General features: G+C 46.0%; 1 protein-coding gene across 5 annotated transcripts in view; it reads left to right on the top strand.

Moving 5' to 3' along the window:
- The window catches only part of SLC25A42 (solute carrier family 25 member 42), a 42,411-nt gene that overhangs the window by 8,759 nt on the left and 21,460 nt on the right, over positions 1–12,192 (top strand). Inside the window, exon 1 of one of the 5 annotated variants that reach the window (XM_061602171.1) lies at positions 2,896–3,000. The exons of 2 other annotated variants lie outside the window; for them this stretch is intronic. The gene's annotated coding sequence lies outside the window, so the exon portion shown is untranslated. Of the gene's footprint in view, positions 1–2,895; positions 3,001–3,191; positions 3,331–12,192 lie in introns of those variants that run through there. 2 more of the 5 variants (XM_061602175.1, XM_061602173.1) reach the window with 2 other exon arrangements.

The following is a 12,192-nucleotide window of genomic DNA, read 5'->3' as shown; positions in this document are numbered from 1 at the left end:
TCCAGTTTGTCTGCATCCTTCTTGAAGTGAGGAGACCAGAACTGGACGCGGTACTCAAGATGAGGCCTAACCAGTGCTGAATAGAGCGGAACTAATGCTTCACGCGATTTGGAAACTATACTTCTGTTAATGCAGCCTAATATAGCATTTGCCTTTTTTGCAGCCACATCACACTGTTGGCTCATATTCAGCTTGTGCTGAGTCTGCATCACCTCTAGGCAATCAAACGTGTGTGAAATGGGAGAGGCACAGTGAGGATTTCCTGCTTTTTTTCAGGCCATCCGTATACCTCGAATGACTAGTACTTGTGCTGTCAGGTTATGGACTTGTGTAGTCTTAGCCTTAATGGCTGCCTAATGGGAAGGTCAGAGTGCCTCTTGGCAGTGTTTGCTGCTGGGGCTGATGACTGGAGTCCAAGAATATCTGGAGGGCCCTCCCCATATAAATAATCTAGTGCAGCCTTTCCCATCCTGGCCCCCTGCAGACGATGATGACTTCAGCTCCCAGGCCAACAAAACAGGATTATGGGAGTTGGAGTCCCCCCATCTGGGGAGCCACAGATTCCTCATGCTCGCCACATGCACCGTTGCCCCTTCCTGTTGGAGTCCCTTGAATGATCATCCCTGTCTCACTCCAGTGGGGGCCCTTGGAGCGAGGGTCCCAGTCCAAGGAGGGATAAGCCTCTAAGCAAAGCACTCGCTGAGGAGAGCCACGTGGGAAGTGCAGCACAATCCAAACAAACCAGGATGAAGCACAGGGAATCGGATCAGGTCCAAAATGTTATCCAGAGGCAAGGTCCAAGGTCAGTACTATAGTTCAGGGGAGGTGCAGCTCAACAAGGACCAAGGGCTCCTTTTCTCCTTTGGGGAAAAGCAGTCGGAGTCCTAGAATCATAGAATAGTAGAGTTGGAAGGGGCCTGTAAGGTCATCAACTCCAACCCCTTACTCAAGGCAGGAATCCAAATCAGAGCATTCCCGACAGATGGCTGTCCAGCTGCCTCTTGAAGGCCTCCAGTGTCAGAGAGCCCACTACTTCTCTAGGTAACTAGCTCCATTGTTGTATGGCTCTAATAGTTAGGAGGTTTTTCCTGATGTTCAGTCGAAATCTGGCTTGCTGCAACTTGAGCCCGTTATTCTGTGTCCTGAACTCTGGGACGATCAAGAAGAGATCTCAGCCCTCCTCTGGCCCTGTGTTGTTTTCGGCAACCAGAAGCCCGCAGTCTCCTAGAACACACCCTAAATGCTGGTGGTGACAGAAGAATTTCAAGGGTTGATGCTCACAAGGAGACTCCTATGATGCTGTGTGGTTGCTCTTTGGGCTGGACCTTTGGTGAGGGGTGGGAGCGGCTCTGCCTTCTCCTCCTCCTATGATACGGCCAAGGATTCTTCAGTGGATCTCCCCCCAGAAGTCTCCTCAAGGGGATCCTCAGCACTGTTTCTGGAGGACCTGCCTGCTTGCCAAAGTCCTTCGCTGTCTGGTTCATCCTCCGAGGACGCAGTGTCTGGTACCAGGGCAGGGCTCGGCGTGACGTCCCCCAAATGTGGTGCTTCAGGACATTTTTTTTTAAACAAAAAAGTAAAGTTTAACGTGAGCCTAAAATAACCACCCACAGAGGGAGGTTGCCTGTTGGGCCTCTGCATGATGTGCTGCTCTGATGCAATTCACTTCTGATCAGTCTCAGTTGGGGTCATCAAATGAGACAGGACACTTTGGTCACTCCTGCTTCAGACCATCAGCAGATTTAACTCCCTTCAGCTGTTGCATCTCTGTAAGAGTCTCTGCTCTGTTTTTCCTCCCTCTGTCCAGAAGGAGGGAACAACAGGGGGATGGCCTACGCTGAGGGTGGGCAGTTCTTAAGAACGGAGGAAGAACCCTGCTGCAGCAGACTGAGTTCATCTAGTTCAATGCCCTTTTGAAAAGCCAGCTGAACTTGTGGCTGCCACTGCACTTTCTGGCTATGGGTTCTATACATTCATGATTGCCGTCCCTTGAGATGAGCTCTGCTGAATCAGGCTATAGGCCCATCGAGACTAGCATTATTTCCTCACAGTGGTCCGCCGGGTGCCTCTTGGGAATCCTGCAAGCAGGACCTGAGTTGCAACAGGCACTCTCCCCATCTGCCTCCCCAGCATGTGTGATAGAATAACCACTAGGGGCCCCTCCTGACTTCCTTGTTATTGTGCACTCCATGACGATTTGTGCTCATGATGTGAACGGGGCAGTTATACTCCATCCTCCTTGCAATACTGTTTGCCCTTGCAAAAGTTTTGGGGTGGGGCGCACAGCTTCGTTTCCAATCAGCGCATGTCCTGGAAATTCTGCTGAAATCCTGTAACTTTTTATACCACAAACGTTCCGGTTTATTTGTTTTTGCCCCTCTGTTTATGCGCTCTGGGTGGTGATCGTGCAGTGACACTTGGGAAGCATCACAGAACAAACAAGTAATAAAGTGGGATGACGTGTGGACAGTCCAGGATAAACCCACCGTTAATGCGCTATTATTGTGTAACTGAAGTGTGGCAGAGTACACCACCCAAAACAGCCCCTTAGGAGCCTGCAGCCAAATTGTAATTCTTGCACCCTTTTGGGAGTGTGAAGAGTGAATCCATTCAGCATCGTATGCTTAAGTATCAGACATTTACTACTTTTCAACCAAGTGTTTGAGAAGGTTAAAGTTGGAGAGTAGTTGTGGGCAGGTTTGTTGTGAACACCTGGATTAACTGAACTGAGACTTTTTTGATGGGAGAAGTAAGTTCTTCCCAATTCCCTTTTCCCCCACCCTGCCCTGCCACTCCCCATTGACGAGAAGCCTTGTGTTTTTTTTTTTTGCAGTCCCAATTTAGCAACCGTTTCGGTGGGCGTATCAGATTTCCCCTGACTGATTTGCAAACTGTTAGGTCACCTTTTCCAATCGAACTCGGAGGTTAGCTTTCTTTTTCCGTGCTCTGGGTCGTCCTGACTTTATGGCCTAGTGCTTGTCTACCAACATTCTTCCATAGGTGAGATGTGTGTGTGTGTGTGTTTAAAAAATGCTTGCCTTCTGCTGTTTACTTTCTTGATGTCTTCTGTGTGTACTTAGCAGTCCTGAAACTTTAAAGGTTCAAAAGTCAAAAACAGGCTGTTGCCCAGAGAAAGGTTGTTTATTTTTTTTTAAAGCAGATTTTGTGAAGCCAAAGGGCGCTTCCACTTTGAGAGGCGAAATGGAAAAGTGTTCTCATCTGAAGCAAAACCCGAGGAACAAAATCAGAGCCGGGCCAGTAGAAATCTCCGCCTGCTAAACACCACCCAATGGAAAGATCAAGAGGAAGAAAATAACAGACTGTGTTTGAGTATTTGTTTACTAGATTGCTTTGCTTATCTTGCTAGTTCTACAAGGCTGGATTAGAACAACATTTGCAAAAGTTAGTCTTGCGCAGAAGAGCGTAGGGAGCTGAATCTCCTCCACATTGACCACAGAATAGGGAAGCTCCCTTTGCTTTGTAGACTAGGATGAAAACAAGCAGGCAACTTCTGCCTTGGCAAGTGGAGGGGCCTCTGCTAGATAGCATGCAAGCCAAGCAGTCTGATGGCGGCAGAATGGAGTTACCCTCCGCCAGCCTTCTCACTCTCCTGTGTGACATTTCTGATCCCCTATGGTGACCGGGTACATTGTGCTTTTTTTATTCAATTGTGTTGTCATCCTTGCACCAGCCTGATAAGGTAGTAGTGGTATCTCCCTGTGGCAGATGGGGGAAGGATGAGACTACAAGGCTGGTGACAGGATTTGCCTTCAGGATTGAAATGTTGCAGTTCCGTGCTCTTTAAAGTTGCACGCCTGTTTTCCTTGGAAGCTTTATCAGGATCCTTAAAAATAGCTCAGAGAGAGTGTTGATTTTGGTGTGCTAGTCCCAATGCTGTGGGGAGGCCTTTGAAGTTCTAAGAACAATAGTGTTTGCTGAAGAGGCCTTAACGGGGAGACTTTGCAAACTGGTGGCGCAAAATACTGGACCTCTGTAGGAATCTTCTCCCAGTCGCCAGGCAGGGTCAGCAACAGGGGAAGGTCCCGTAATGAGTGCAATAGAATAATCACTAGAAGCTTGCTTGTAGTTTGTGGCACCTATATGAAATTCAGCCACTCCATTTCACAGGCCTCATTGCCCCCTTGGGGTTATTGGGTCATGATGCTGTGGTGATAAATGCGAAGCCACAACTGTCAGAAATCCTCCCCACAACTGGGAGATAAATCCTTTTCTACGACCACGCTTGTTGCTTTTTAAAAATCTTTATTAGGGTTTTCACATTATTACAATAGAACAATGCATTTCCTTATTCTCTCCTCACCCCCAGCTCCTCCGCCTTCATGCGCACCTTCTGTTACATTTTCATTTCTGATGTTCATTTCTTTGGCGTGTTAATGCAGTGTTCAGATTCACGTGCTCTGCTCCTGCTCTTCTGTGCGCTCTTTCTCATCTCAGACTCTTCTTCCTGAACTCTTGAGTTTTCCTCCTCCTCCGACCTCACAAAGCTGCTCCTGTCGCTGGGTCCCCTTTAAGGTTGTCCTCCCAGCCAGCCAGACAACTCCCTCTTTCCTCATAGAATTTGGACTGAAAATATTGGCAGCCCTTTGCCGTTGGAGTGATTTGAAGATTCTATGACATTGCACCCACTCAGCCAGCCAGTGGCTTCACTACCACAACTACAGTACAATATAATAAAGTCCATAGGAGGGCAGATTTGTTTGGAAATCAACAGACGCTGACATGTTCCAAACCAGGGATGGTCCTTCATAAAGGGGGAGTCCAAACCAAGTGGTTAAACGAAACAAAATGGCCCCAGGGCAGGTTACAAAAATGCCACCATTAAAAAAAAGAAATGCTATAATTAAAATCACAAAAATTAAAACAGAACCAGCCAATAACCAACACAGTGGCACAGATAATTAGTTTCCGGGCTCAGTTCAAAGTGCTGGTTTTGGCCTATAAAGCCCTATATGGCTCAGGACCCCAAAATCCCAAGAACCGCCTCTCCCTATATGTACCAACCTGTGGCAGCACGAAAGCAGGCCTTCTTAGTGGTGGCCCCGTTTGTGGAATGCTCTCCCCAGGAAGGTACGCCTGGCACCATCATTATTCATTTTGAGGCGCCAGGCAAAAACATTTCTCCCAGGCATAGAATCATAGAATAGTAGAGTTGGAAGGGGCCTATAAGGCCATCAAGTCCAACCCCCTGCTCAGTGCAGGAATGCAAATCAAAGCATTCCCAACAGATGGCTGTCTAGCTGCCTCTTGAATGTCTCCAGTGTCGGAGAGCCCACTGTCTCTCTAGGTCATTGGTGCCATTGTCGTACTGCTCCAACAGTTAGGAAGTTTTTCCTGATGTTCAGTCGAAATCTGGCTTCCTGCAACTTGATCCCATTATTCCGTGTCCTGCACTCTGGGACGATCGAGAAGAGATCCCATTTCATTGTAAACTTTGGGAGGCTTTTGGAGGGCTTCTGTTGCACAGCCTTCCTAAGGAGAGTTGCGTCACTGCCTACGTACTGTTCTGTTTTTAAGTTTTTATATATATTTTTAATCTCTTCCTTTTCATTTTAATTTTTTTATTAACTGTAAGTTGCTTTGAGTGCACATATTTGAGCAGAAAAGCCACTAACATATAAAATAAAGATATGGAGGTTGTTGAGGTGCAAGGAATACTCAGGTTCCCCTGCCCCCAAGTCATATATTATAGAATCATAGAGTTGGAAGGGGCCTTGTAGGCCATCGAGTCCAACTCCCTGCTCACAGCAGGAAATCCACAGCTAGAGCATCTCCCGCAGATAGCTGTCCAGCCTCTGCTTGAAGACATCCAGCGAAGGGGATCCCACCACCTCCCTAGGCAGTCGGTTCCATTGCCGAACTGCCCTTACTGTCAAGAAGTTCCTTCTAATGTCCAATCTGAATCTACGCTCCTGCAACTTAAAACCATTAGACCTTGTCCTGCCCTCTGGGGCAGCAGAGAACAAATCTGTACCCTCCTCTATGTGACAGCCCTTCAGGTACTTAAAGAGTGCAATCATGTCACCCCTCAGCCTTCTCTTCACCAGACTGAACATGCCAAGTTTCTTCAACCTTTCCTCATAAGACTTGTTCTCCATACCAGCTATCATCCTCGTCGCCCTCTTCTGAACCCGCTCTAACTTGTCTATATCTTTCTTAAAATGAGGCGCCCAGAACTGAACGCAGTATTCCAGATGAGGCCTGACTAATGCAGAATATAGTGGGACTATTACTTCCCTCGACCTGGAAACTATAGCTCTGTTTATGCATCCCAAAACCGCATTTGCGTTTTTTGCCGCAGCATCACACTGCTGGGTCATATTCAACTTGCGATCCACTACAATTCCAAGGTCCTTCTCACACGCACTACTGCTAAGCCGGGTATTTCCCATCCTGTACCCATGCATTTTGTTTTTGTGGCCTAAGTGCAGAATCTTGCATTTGTCTTTATTGAATTTCATTTTATTTATATTTATAAGAGATTGGAAACTCCTCTGAAGGTTGGTGGTTCTTATGAATAAAATTGTAATAGATCAGAAACTCACGCAGAGATACAGGGTGGACTCCTCTGAAGGCAGGGTTTGGGTTTTTTTTAATGTGCTGTAAAAGTAACTCATCTTTTTGGACATAAGAAGGAACCACAACTTTCAGTTCAGAATAAACAAGTTCTTTGAATGTAAGAAGTTGGAGGAAACCTCCCATTAAGCTCTGAGCTTTTCCCAAGGGAGAAAATAGGTCAAGGTCTTTTTTGAAAACAACCATTCAGAATCATTTGGGTTTATCTTACAGTTGCCAGTTGGGCTAACTCCGGGTGGGGCCTCGAAGCTTTCATTTACCCAGCTTGGGATTGGATGGATGGTGGGAGATTTTGTTTGTTTGTGAGAAGAAAATAAAGAGCTTAGCTTCCGATCTCCTCCCAGCGCAAAGTTGGAAAAAGTTTCAAGAGGCCCTGACCGCCTGAAACACGGGGAAAAATGTAAAAGCTGGACAGAAGCCCAGTTGCACCTAAATTGGTACCAAGAAATTGGCGATGAGATTTTCATTCTGTCCCCGTGCCATTAGGAAATGTCACAGACATAAAGAGTTGTTTATGGGGAATGATTTCACATGGCCCCAAATCCGTGCAAACTTTGGTCTGGTTACGTTTTCTCTATTGCGCCACTAGTTGCTGGCCTCCTCCTTGGCCCGTGATCCTTGGATCCTGATCTCTGCCCATTTTCAGGGTAGCGCTTCCTCTATCACGGTGCTTTCTGGGCCAAGCTAGATGAAGCAGTTTTCAAGCAAGTGGTTTGAATCCCTTGCTTTTTCACCCCCTCTGAAAGACTGTAACTCAAGTGGTAGAGCGCATGCAGAAGGTCCCAGGTTCATTGGCCACATAGTGCTGGGAAAGAATTCCTGTCTGAAGCTTTGGAGAGCTGCTGACAGTCAGTGCAGACACTACTGAACTAGATGCAAAGACCTGAAAGATCGCCTTACCTCTTACCAGTCGATCACTGCGCTCAGCAGGTGAGGGCCTCCTGCAGATACCATCTTATCAGGACGTTCGTTCTGCAGAACATAGGAAGCAGGCCTTTAGTGCGGTGGCACCGACCCTTTGGAATTCCCTCCCCTTAAATATTAGACAGGCACCATCTCTGTTGTCTTTTTGGTGCCTACTGAACTCTTTCAACAAGCCTTTTAAGCAGAGACCGTATCCCAGTCTGCGTCTGTGATGGAATTGCTTTTTCAGATGTTTTTCAAGCCTTTTTTTTTAAAAAAAAGATGTTTTGTTTTACTTTATTTTAAAGTCTGTTTTTAAGATGTTTTAGAGTGCTTTTAGTGTGGTGTTTGCCGCCCTGGGCTCCTTCTGGGAGGAAGTTTGTTGTTGTTATGTGCCTTCAAGTGGCTTCCTTTATAAAATCAACCCATCTCTTGTTTGGCCTTCCTCTTTTTCTACTCCCTTCTGTTTTTCCAAGCATTATTGTCTTTTCTAGTGAATCCCGTCTTCTCATGATGTGTCCAAAGTATGATAACCTCAATTTCATCATTTTAGCTTCTAGTGATAGTTCTGGTTTAATTTGTTCCGACACCCAATTATTTGTCTTTTTTGCAGTCCATGGTATGCGCAAAGCTCTCTTCCAACACCACATTTCAAATGAGTTGATTTTTCTCTTATCCGCTTTTTTCACTGTCCAACTTTCACATCCATACACAGAGATCGGGAATACCATGGAAGGGCAGGATATAAAGTTAATAAATAAATAAATGGAGCAACAGTCCAACTTGGCAGAGGACAGCTTTCTAAGTTCTTTGGATTGCAGCGTGGCCAGTTAACAGTCATCCAGTCTTCAAAGGCATGCTTAAAGGTTCCATGCCTAGCCTGACCCTATGAGAGCTGGTGAAAACACATCTTTCATTTTCCGGATAATTTGCTTGGTTACTGAACTAGTGTTGCTATGTTGGGTGGTTGTTGTTTTTTTAAAAAATCTTGCTATTCCAGTTTCAAAAGCAAAACGTGTTCATATATATGTGTCTTGATGCATAGAGCTGGCACTGGGCTTGAGGGAGTCTTAAGCAGTGCAGCCTCTGGGGCCTTGTCCACTACCCTCTTGGGCCCCCCAGTAAGCTAACCAGTCGGGGCTGGCTATGGTCTCTTCCAATGCTGGCAAGTGTGCAGTGAACCACCAGCTCTATCCGCTTCCCCAGAATGATGATGCACCCCAGCGATGGAATAATTCCATCCTCCATGTAGGCGAGAGGCGTTGTCTGCACTGCGCATCCCAGCCAGGCGAAAGCAGTGTAGGAGGGTATGGCGCTGGCCAGCCAGGGGCGTCACCAGGACAGAGCCTGGAGGACCAGACAGACAGGTCTGCTTTTGGTCTCTGGGCCTGAGGCTCTCCTGGTTGCGATGCAGCCCAGAGAGACCTTCTGTGGGGACGAAGGCAGCAGCAGTCTGCATCCCTGTCTGGCACCTTGCTTGCTGACTGAGTAAAATGAGAGAGAGAGAGGCAAAACGGGATTTTTAGCCTGGCTTCAACCTGGGGGGCCATGTGCCCTGACATTAGCCTGACCATGCTACGTCATAGAATCATAGAACAGTAGAGTTGGAAGGGGCCTATGAAGCCATCCAGTCCAACCCCCTGCTCAATGCAGGAATCCAAATCAAAGCATTCCCAACAGACGGCTGTCCAGCTGCCTCTTGAATGCCTCCATTGTCGGAGAACCCACTACCTCTCTAGGCAATTGGTCCCATTGTCGTATGGCTCTAACAGTTAGGAACTTTTTCCTGATGTCCACTCAAAATCCGGCTTCCTGCAACTTGAGCCCATTGTGCCGTGTCCTGCACTCTGGGACAATCGAGAAGAGATCCCGGCCCTCCTCTATGTGACAACCTTTTATGTACTTGAAGAGTGCTATCTTATCTCCCCTCAGTCTTCTCTTCTCCAGGCTAAACATGCCCAGTTCTTTCATAGGGCTTTGTTTCCAGTCCCCTGATCATCCCCGTTGCCCTGACACTAGATCTCCTTTACGCACTAGCCATGGAAAGTTTGCAAAGTTGTGTTTTGCTATTTTTAGCCGCACACAAAAAGGGGCCCACCCCCCGCCCCATTGTTGGCGATGGCTGATAAAGCTATCAACGGCTACTGGCCCTGTTGGATATGTTTTCCCTCAACTGATGGAGGCGGTGTGTCTCTGAATGATACCAGTTTTGGAAACCGCAGTTGGGGAGTGTGTTGTTGCCCTCATGCCCCTCTCGTGGGCTTCCCTTTGGGGTGTCTGATTAGCCCCAGTGGAGACGCCGCCCTGGGCTCCTGCTGGGAGGAAGGGCGGGATATAAATCAAATCAAATAATAAATACGACGGGATGCTGGACTAGATGGGCCTCCTGTGTCCTGATCCAGCAGGTTTTTCTTGCGTTCTTACAACGGTGGGGTTTCCTCCCTGCTAAAATTGCAGCATTTGGGGCTTTTTAGTTTAGAGAAAAGGCGGGTCAGAGGAGACATGATAGAAGTGTATCAAATTATGCATGGCATTGAGAAAGTGGATAGAGAAAAGTTCTTCTCCCTCTCTCATAACACTAGAACTCGTGGGCATTCAAAGAAGCTGAATGCTGGTAGATTCAGGACAGACAAAAGGAAGTACTTCTTTACTCAGCGCATAGTTAAACTCTGGAATTTGCTCCCACAAGAGGCTGTGATGGATTTAAAAGTGGATTAGACCAATTAATGGAGGAAAAGGCTAACATTGGCTACTGGCCATGATGGCTATGTTTGGCGTCCCACATGCTTCTGAATGCCAAGTGCTGGAAACCACAGCCGGGGGAAAGTGCTCTCGCGCTCAGATCCTGCTTGCGCGCTTCCCATTGGCATCTGGTTGGCCAACGTGAGAACAGGATGTGGGACCAGATGGGCCATTGGTCTGATCCAGCAGGCTCTTCTTACGTTCTTCCATAGAACCAGAGCGAAATCCAGATCTGAAATGTCTGGGTTGTATCCAGTGTTAGTTCTACTCAGAGTAGACCCATTGAAATTAATGAACCTGAGCTATTCATGTCCATTAACGGGTATACACTGAGTATGACTAACATTGCATACAACCCTCTGTTGTCTCTGCCTAAACAAAGGTGCTTATCATGGGCTTAATGCCATTCATTCTTTTGCTTGTTGTTACGGTATCATTTGGATCTGAAGAAGGTAGTGTTGAACTTTGACCAGGGTTCAGATATCCGTTCGGCTGCAGTACGGTTGCCACTGGGTGATACTGGGTCAGTTTGTGATCTTTCCTTTCAGTCTAACCTATCTCACAGGATTGATGTGAGGATGAAACGACATCATAACCCCATATGGGCTGGATAGAAATGTGCGGAATTAATGAAAGACAGAGGCAGAACAGCCGATATCATAATGCTGTTGTATAAATCTATGGTGCGGCCGCATTTGGAATACTGTGTACAGTTCTGGTCGCCTCATCTCAAAAAGGATATTATCGAGTTGGAAAAGGTTCAGAAGAGGGCAACCAGAATTATCAAGGGGATGGAGCGACTCCCTTACGAGGAAAGGTTGCAGCATTTGGGGCTTTTTAGTTTAGAGAAAAGGCGGGTCAGAGGAGACATGATAGAAGTGTATAAAATTATGCATGGCATTGAGAAAGTGGATAGAGAAAAGTTCTTCTCCCTCTCTCATAATACTAGAACTCGTGGACATTCAAAGAAGCTGAATGCTGGAAGACTCAGGACAGACAAAAGGAAGTACTTCTTTACTCAGCGCATAGTTAAACTATGGAATTTGCTCCCACAAGATGCAGTAATGGCCACCAGCTTGGATGGCTTTAAAAGAAGATTAGACCAATTCATGGAGGACAGGGCTATCAATGGCTACTAGCCACAATGGCTGTGCTCTGCCACCCTAGTCAGAGGCAGCATGCTTCTGAAAACCAGTTGCCGGAAGCCTCAGGAGGGGAGAGTGTTCTTGTACTCGGGTCCTGCTTGCGGGCTTCCCCCAGGCACCTGGTTGGCCACTGTGAGAACAGGATGCTGGACTAGATGGGCCACTGGCCTGATCCAGCAGGCTCTTCTTACGTTCTTAAATGCAGGAGGCCTCCATCGGTGCTTGCGCCCGACTGGCTCTTTTTTTTTTTTCAATAATTTTTATTCAGATTTTCATAAAACATACAAGACGAAATCATAAAACATTCAAAGACAAAAAACAAAATCAAAAATAGTTAAACAAAAAAAAAAAAGAAAAAAAAAACAAAAATAAAAAATAAAGAGTAAAATATTGACTTCCCATTTGTCAAAGATCAAATCAGTTATAAGTCTATAATATATAACAATCCTGTCTCTTAAGTCATATTATAAAATCACTTTCCTCCAGTAGTTATCTTACTTAATCATCAAATCTCATAAACATTACTTTATTCTTTCCACAAAAAGTCAAAGAGAGGTTTCAATTCTTTAAGAAATATATCTATCAATTTTTTTTTCCAGATAAGCATATCGATTAATTCATCTCATTACTAATTATGATAATCTTATTGTCATAACCATAGTCAAAATAAACATTTCAATTAATCCATCACATCAGAATCTGTTAGGTTCAGTAATTTCAGTAGCCATTGTTCTATTATCCCTATTAGTTCCATTTTCCATCTTCCATCTTCAGTAGTCTTGTTAAGTCCAGTAATTTCAATATCCAA

The sequence above is a fragment of the Rhineura floridana genome, chromosome 18 (genome assembly GCF_030035675.1).
Source record: "Rhineura floridana isolate rRhiFlo1 chromosome 18, rRhiFlo1.hap2, whole genome shotgun sequence".
In the NCBI taxonomy this organism is placed as follows: Eukaryota; Metazoa; Chordata; class Lepidosauria; order Squamata; family Rhineuridae; genus Rhineura; species Rhineura floridana.
This window is presented reverse-complemented; position numbering and strand designations above follow the sequence as displayed.